We start from the raw sequence: 7,517 nt of genomic DNA, 5'->3' as shown, positions 1-7,517 counted from the left end.
AATAAGTAAAAAATTTGATACTAGCTGGGAAACATGACTTTCCTCTCTTCACAAACTGAAAGTTAACTCTTCAAATACAGCACAAATAAAGACCATTGGGAATGGGAGAAATAGACAAAGTAATTGTGGAAAATTTGAATAAATTCTGATTCTAAAGTTTTGTCGGGAAAAGAGTAATCAGTTGAACTAATTAGAAATAATGGAAGAAATGGTAAAAATGTAACATGCAAATAATCTGGGTGGGACAGTGAATGTTCATAGTTTTAAAGCAGAGAAACAGTAGCAGTTTTGTATGATGGTGGTTAAGTAACACTGGATTTGAATTTAAGTGGGACTAGAAAGTTGAATTTAAGTATCAGTGAACACTTGACTTATTGTAAACATTTAGACTTCAGTGGTGTTTTAATGGAGGGAAATTATCTTATAATGAGTTTATAATATTTTAGCATAATGTATATTTTATAATAAGAAATTATTTAATGTCCCTAACATTTGCACATAATCAACACTTAGAAGCTTAATGATTATGCTGTGTGTCTAACATGAAATAGAGAAAATGTCGTTTTCAGAAATTATTACTTTGAAATAGAATTTGTCAAGCAAAGCAATGTTAATATAATTAGGTAGGTTTTTAAATTTTTTTGGTTAAGTGCTAAAATACAGAGTTAGCTATATTTTTCCCTAACCACTACTCTCAACTCCTTTGCCACTCTCTCTCTCCATGGCACTCAACTAAAAAAAGAAAAATCTACAACCCTCCATCTCTTTTGTGCCATGTACCAATGTAGAAAATCACACAACTGGGCAGACTGAGGCAGTAATAATAATCACCATAATAGTAGTAACAACAAACATTTATACTCACCGAATTACACAAGGTACAGTCCTAAAAATTATCCCATACATTCCTCAAACAATGTAGTGAGGTAAGTACAATCATTTCCATTTAAGGTGAAAAACTGAGGTTTAGAGTGCTTTGGTCACATATCCAAGGTCCACTGTAAGTGGCAAAACCAGGATTCCAACCCTGTTAGTCTGACCCCAGAGCCTAGGCTTACCTCTGTTAACCATTTAAATATATAACATCAAACTCAAATGAACATTCAACAATTTCTGACACATGACCTCCTGTTTAGGCTGATGAACTATTTCTAATTTATTGAGAAAATACAAGATATGAGAAAACTTTCTGATCTTCCACAAACCAGTTCTATTGACCTACATCAGTGTACACATCAAGTGGTTAATAGCCTGAGCTCCTCCCCTTACCAGTTGTGACCTTAGGTACAACTTCTTCATCTGTTTAATAGGATGATTTAGTGTTCCTATTTCAGAGTTTGTTATGAAGATAAAAACACATTAATACATGCAAGACAGTTGGAACAGAGCATGACACATTGCAAGTACTCAATAAATGTTAGCTAGTATCATTATCCTGTCTTTTCCTGAAACACCCAGTCAACATTAGTTTGGCTGTTTATCATCTGCTTCCCCTTCATCTCTTTCCTTCCTGTTCTGTCAAGGCTTCTGTACCTTTGATGATGCTTTCTCTCTGTACTGGGTTATACATCTCTCCCTCTCTACAGGATAATCTGACAACTACCACTGAAAATAGACAAAGAACCCTCCCTTGACCCCTCCAGCTATTGCCCTAGTCTCTGGTTCCCTTCACACTCCTGTTCAGTCTTATTTGCTGACTACTTTTCTTGTATCTGATTCCTAAAAGTCAGAGTTCTTCAGGACTTTGGACTAGGCCCTAGTTTCCTTTTTAAAATACTCTCTCCAAAAGTGATCTCATCTATTGCCATGATTCCAAATACCACCCACATTCTGATGATCCTAAATTTACATTTCTAGTCTAGAGCTCTTCTTGGAGGTCCAGTTCAGTATGTTCAATATCCTTCCCAATTTTTGAAAAACTGTTCATCTTTAAGGTAGACTAAATGTAAAAATATAAATGGATTTTATGTTCAGCTGGAAGTTGGTTATCATCAGAGGCTTAGCCTGTATTCTAACTCAAATTTTTTTCTACCATTGTTTTTGCCAATTTTACATGTAGCATTCTAATATTTTAAAAATACTTAAGATCAAACTCCAAAGATCAACCAATAAGCGTATGTATACACTGATACGTCATCTACTATTTAGGTATAAGTCTAAGCACAATAAATTTCTTTAATAAAAACCCCAAAACTCACAAGTCCTTTGTACTGAGAAAAGAACCAAGAAAGTTTAAAACCAATCATAAACTGAAATTGTTCATTACATTAGAGTTTTTCCACAGAAAAAACTGAAGCTCTTTGAGTGACTTTAAAAGGAAAGATAAATCTATCTTCAGTTTGCAGAGCAGAAGCAAATAAACATGTGTGAAGTACATTATCAAGATCTGGCAGGCTGTAAGATGAATTTCATTGGATGTGAATGGTCAAGATCAAGGCTGTAATGAATTTTTCATTGTTTTCTTTTTGAACTTTTTGGATCAGTTCTATTTCTGGCATGTCTTCTGTTGACTACTGGAGACATCTTATGTTTCATTTAGACCTGTCTTGGTTACTCCTTTGCAATACCAAGTTGCAATCTCTGGCTAAGCCTTAACTCCTTATTCATTTACTACAGATACTGGGATACCGTTGCTCCATCTTTTCCCTATTCATTTTCTTAATCGTTTTTAGTTGAGTAAATTTTCATACCCTGTGGTCTTTGGATATGTAGGAGAACAGAAGTTTAAGTATGGATTTAGCATATATCTTACTGTCTATCCTTTTTATGACCACAGTTAAACTACAGTGATATCTCCTATTGTCCTTTTCCACAGTTCTTCACCCAAAGTCGGTTCCTCTGTCTTCGGTATGGTCCAACTATATGCAGTCTTTATTTTTTATTTTATTTATTTATTCATTCATTCATTCATTCATTCATTTATTTTTGGCTGCGTTGGGTCTTCATTTCTGTGCGTGGGCTTTTTCTAGTTGCAGCGAGCAGGGGCTACTCTTCATTGCGGTGCGCGTGCTTCTCATTGCGGTGGCTTCTCTTGTTGCCGAGCACAGGCTCTAGGTGCGCAGGCTTCAGTAGTTGTGGCACATGGACTCAGTAGCCGTGGCTACGGGCTCCAGAGCGCAGGCTCAGTAGTTGTGGCGCATGGGCTTAGTGGCTCCGCGGCATGTGGGATCTTCCCAGACCAGGGATCAAACCCGTGTCCCCAGCATTGGCAGGTGGATTCTTAACCACTGCACCACCAGGGAAGTCCATGCGGTCTTCAAAACAATTTAAAAAGTAAAAATTCCTTGCAACACTCCATTGATTTCTTGTTTACATATGCCTGATCGTTTTGCCCACAGCCTGACCCATTTTTTGCTTTCTGCACTCAATTTTGTCAGAAGGTAGCAGTTTCACAAAAGGAAGGGATGGAGGACAGACAAAACCAATATATGTCTACAGCACTATTTCTAGGCTATTTTTTAGAGAAATTTCGTCATACTTTTCTAGTCATACATAGCTACCTGGTTTGAAGTCTGATGTGAGGAAAAATGTTGCATTTGTCTTTAAGAATTAGTGGAGAGGGCTTCCCTGGTGGCGCAGTGGTTGAGAATCTGCCTGCCAATGCAGGGGACACGGGTTCGAGCCCTGGTCTGGGAAGGTCCCACATGCCGCGGAGCGATTAGGCCCGTGAGCCACAACTACTGAGCCTGCGCGTCTGGAGCCTGTGCTCCGCAACAAGAGAGGCCGCGATAGTGAGAGGCCCGCGCACCGCGATGAAGAGTGGCCCCCGCTTTCCGCAACTGGAGAAAGCCCTTGCACAGAAACGAAGACCCAACACAGCCATAAATAAATAAATAAATAAACTACATTCCTTTAAAAAAAAAAAAAAAGAATTAGTAGAGAGAAAGAGAAAAAAAAAAATTAGTGGAACATTAACTTTGACAGGAGATATCCTAATCAAAGGGCTTTACCCTAAGAACCCAGGAAGAAGCTCTTCCTCAATTTTTCTTTCTTTTTGTCTTAAATAGGGAAGCAACAGAAGGCTGGGTGATTTAAAAAGGCAAACTGAAATATACTTCATGATTAGCAAAAAGTGTTACAGAAATAATTCCCATTCTAGTTTCTGGAGGAGGCAAAGCTAAAGAAAACCACATAAAAGACTGGTATACCAGTCTGGGAAGAATATGGCAGAGTCTAGCTGTTAACTGAAAAAAATTTAATGAAGGGACTGTTTATGAAGGTCTGGGCAGAGTTAAGGAACTCTAGCAGAAACTACAGAATCATGTTCACTTATGCATGCCAAATTTATGCCATCCAACTTGTTGTCAGTTACATCACAGTGGTTAAGAATATGCATGAACTTTGGAGTCAGACTGATAAAGAATCTAGTACCAGATTTATCACTTCCTATAAGTGTGACCTTCAGTAATTAAAAACGAAAAAACTATCTGTATTTCAGTTTCCTCACCTATAAAATGAGGATGATAATAGCTCAAAGGATTGTTGAGAGAGGTGATGAGAAAACTCAAATAGTAGCACCTGACACAGTGCAAAAGCACTTAGTCAATATTAAATCTGATTATTAGTCCTTGTTTTATTCCTAGTAGTGATACTATAATGTTGACCTCAAAAACTGTTATCATTTAGGATCAGGTTTGGCTGTGAGTAATTAAAAAAAAAAGTCCCAGATAAAAGAAGCTTAAATAAAACTTTCTCTTTCAAACAAAATCCAGATGTAGAAACGGCAGGTTTAGTATGGTAGTTCTGCTCTAAGAAGCCCGCTTATACCTTCTGTTTCTATGTTCTGCCATCCTTAGTGAGTGGCCATTGTCTTCATGGCCTAAGATAGTGGTCATTGCATCCTTGTTTCATGTGGAAGAACGAAGAAGGGAAGACTGGCAAAAAGAGAGCACAGCAGTCTCTTAAGGAAGGTTCCTGAAAGCTTACATCCTAATGGCCAGAACATTAGTCATATGGCCATACTAGGCTGCAAGGGAGACTGGGAGATGTAGTCTTTATTCTAAGGAAGAAAGAGAAATATACTGAACGATAATTAGGAATCCTTGTCACAGTCAGCAACTATTTCAAATTTTCTTTATTAACCTCAAGTTCCCAAAAGTTACCTTTAGTTCTCCCATTTTTTTTGGATATTTCTTCTTCTCCATTGAATTTTTTTCTCCTGCTTTAGCAGTCATAGGCCTACATATTTTCTGTTCTACCTCCAGCTTTATTTCCCATTGCTTCTTTTATGTACATAATGAGCATTCCTATTACTTTCCTGCACTTTAAAAAAAATTATTTTGCATTTATTAAAGTTGAACCTTCTGCTTAGAATGCCCTTTTCTATAAGTTTTTAAGTCCAAGACTTACTTCTCATTCAAAGTCCAAATGTAAGTTTTAGAATAACTCTTAGGAACTTCAGGTTGGAACTCTTCTCCCTAGGTTTCCCTTGTAGCCCTGTATCTCAGGCTGACTTATATTAGACTTCCTTACGTATATTTCTATTCTCACCGAGAATGTGAGCTCAAGGAGATTAAAATCTATATGATATAGATTTTAAAATCTATATCTTATAGATATCTTATAGATATCTTATCTTTATATCTCCTCCTAGAACAACAGCACTTTGCACAATTTAAGTATTTATTGTTCAATCAAACACATAAGTTTGATTATTATATAGAATAGAAAAATATTCTTTAAATCCATCCAGGATTGTTACTATGAATGATTGAACATTTTCCAATTAGGATTTTCAAATGTTTACTTTCCTTAGAGTGGGTACCATTATACTTCTCTCAATAAAAAAATAAATTTTCAAATATATATATATAACTTTTAGTCAGATTTATTAAGATATACTTTATGTACAGTAAAATTCACATTTTTTAAGGTATACTGGTCTATACTAGCTAACTTTCTATGATTACTACAAATATGAAGCTATCATCTACTTTCTAAATCTCTCTGAAGGCTTATGTTCTGAGACAAACAGCAGAAATCTCTTAACTGAAGAGAAACTATTTGAAAATCTTTAGTACCAAAGGAACTGTGAAGAGCGTGCTTGATACGATGAGGGAAATAAAATCTTCAATCATGCTTTTTAAAACTTACTTTCCTAATGTCTTTTTTTAACTTTCCTAATCACTCTTAAAATGTTATGCTTTTCCAGAAAACTATAGCAGGAAAAAAATCTACAAGAGGGGCAATTCTTTTAATAACTTTATAGACTGATTCACATGGTATGAAAACTGAGAGGAAATATAAAATGACACATACTAATTACACTTGCCATAAAATCATACATGCATGGGAAAATATATGATTATTACCTTAGCACTGACAGTATAATTTATACTACACATACAGTCAAACTTCCAAAGGGTTGGCTTTTAACAACAAAATGCTTTTTGATGGAAAATGTAGAGAAATGCAAGAATTGTGAATACTTCATCTAGACCTAATATCTTTTACTCGAATAGACAGGTTCCATTTAATCTAGGGCCAATATGTCTAAAAGTTGGTTATAATAAAAATTCAATAATGAGACTAGAATCCACAGAGTTCTCCCTCTATTGGGTACTCTGAGTTATAAGCAGCTACAAATGTTCAAGTTCATATGGAAACATGACAGTGGCTTTTCTTGAGTGATAATTGTGTTCAAATTTTAATATGGCACTATTTTCTTGTTCTCTCTATACAGCAGTTTTGAAAAACTAGAAAATGATATAAACTTTCTTTGGTGTGATTCTGTAATTCTGCCTCTGGTTAAATTTGTCTGTGGTCCCTGAAAAGAGCACATCTTTACTCTCCAACCCCCTCCCTGGACCCTCTCCTTCCCAGGTCTGCTCTCACTATCTCAGGCTCCAGACTCTTACCTCCTCTAAATTAATATTTAAACTATCAGGTTGGAATGTAACCAGATAAATTAAATCCCCCCAACGTGCTAATGACTAATCATAGCTCAATAGGTGATCTCTCTGAGGTGTTTGCATTAAAAACCTTCAAGTTAAGTTCTGTGTACAGGATTCCAAGCACAAAGGCAGGTAGGACTTTTTGGTGGACTTAGGACTCTAAAGCTTCTTAAATCAAATTCAGTCCGTCTACTGCCTTTCTCTCCTTGGCATATTAAAACGAAGATTTCTGTAGGAACTGTACGTATACTAGCTTAAAAAATGTTTCAAAAGATATTCGTCAAAATTTCCTTTCCCTAAAGTGTTTTGATCAATACAATGATATTTACTCTTACAATGTCGTTTATTGAAGGTGGCAGAATATTTTGTCATTCACTTAAAATTAATGAATATAATATAAAAGATTAATACATCAAAGGAAATTAGGGCGAAAAAAACCATCAGAACAGCTTGACTCCTATTTGCTGGAATTCCTCACCCCAGTCAATGACATAAATCCTTAATTTTGCTCACTTTTGGAACCATATCTAATATACTTGACCAGAGGGAGTAGCCTTCGGGTGTGACTGGGAGGAAATTGATCAGGAAAAAGAAAAGAAAGAGAGATGGAAAAGTAGAATGTTG

Source organism: Balaenoptera physalus, assembly GCF_965194825.1.
Source record: "Balaenoptera physalus genome assembly, chromosome: 6".
NCBI lineage: Eukaryota > Metazoa > Chordata > Mammalia > Artiodactyla > Balaenopteridae > Balaenoptera > Balaenoptera physalus.
The sequence above is the reverse complement of the archived record's forward strand: the minus strand, read 5'-3'. Positions refer to the sequence as shown.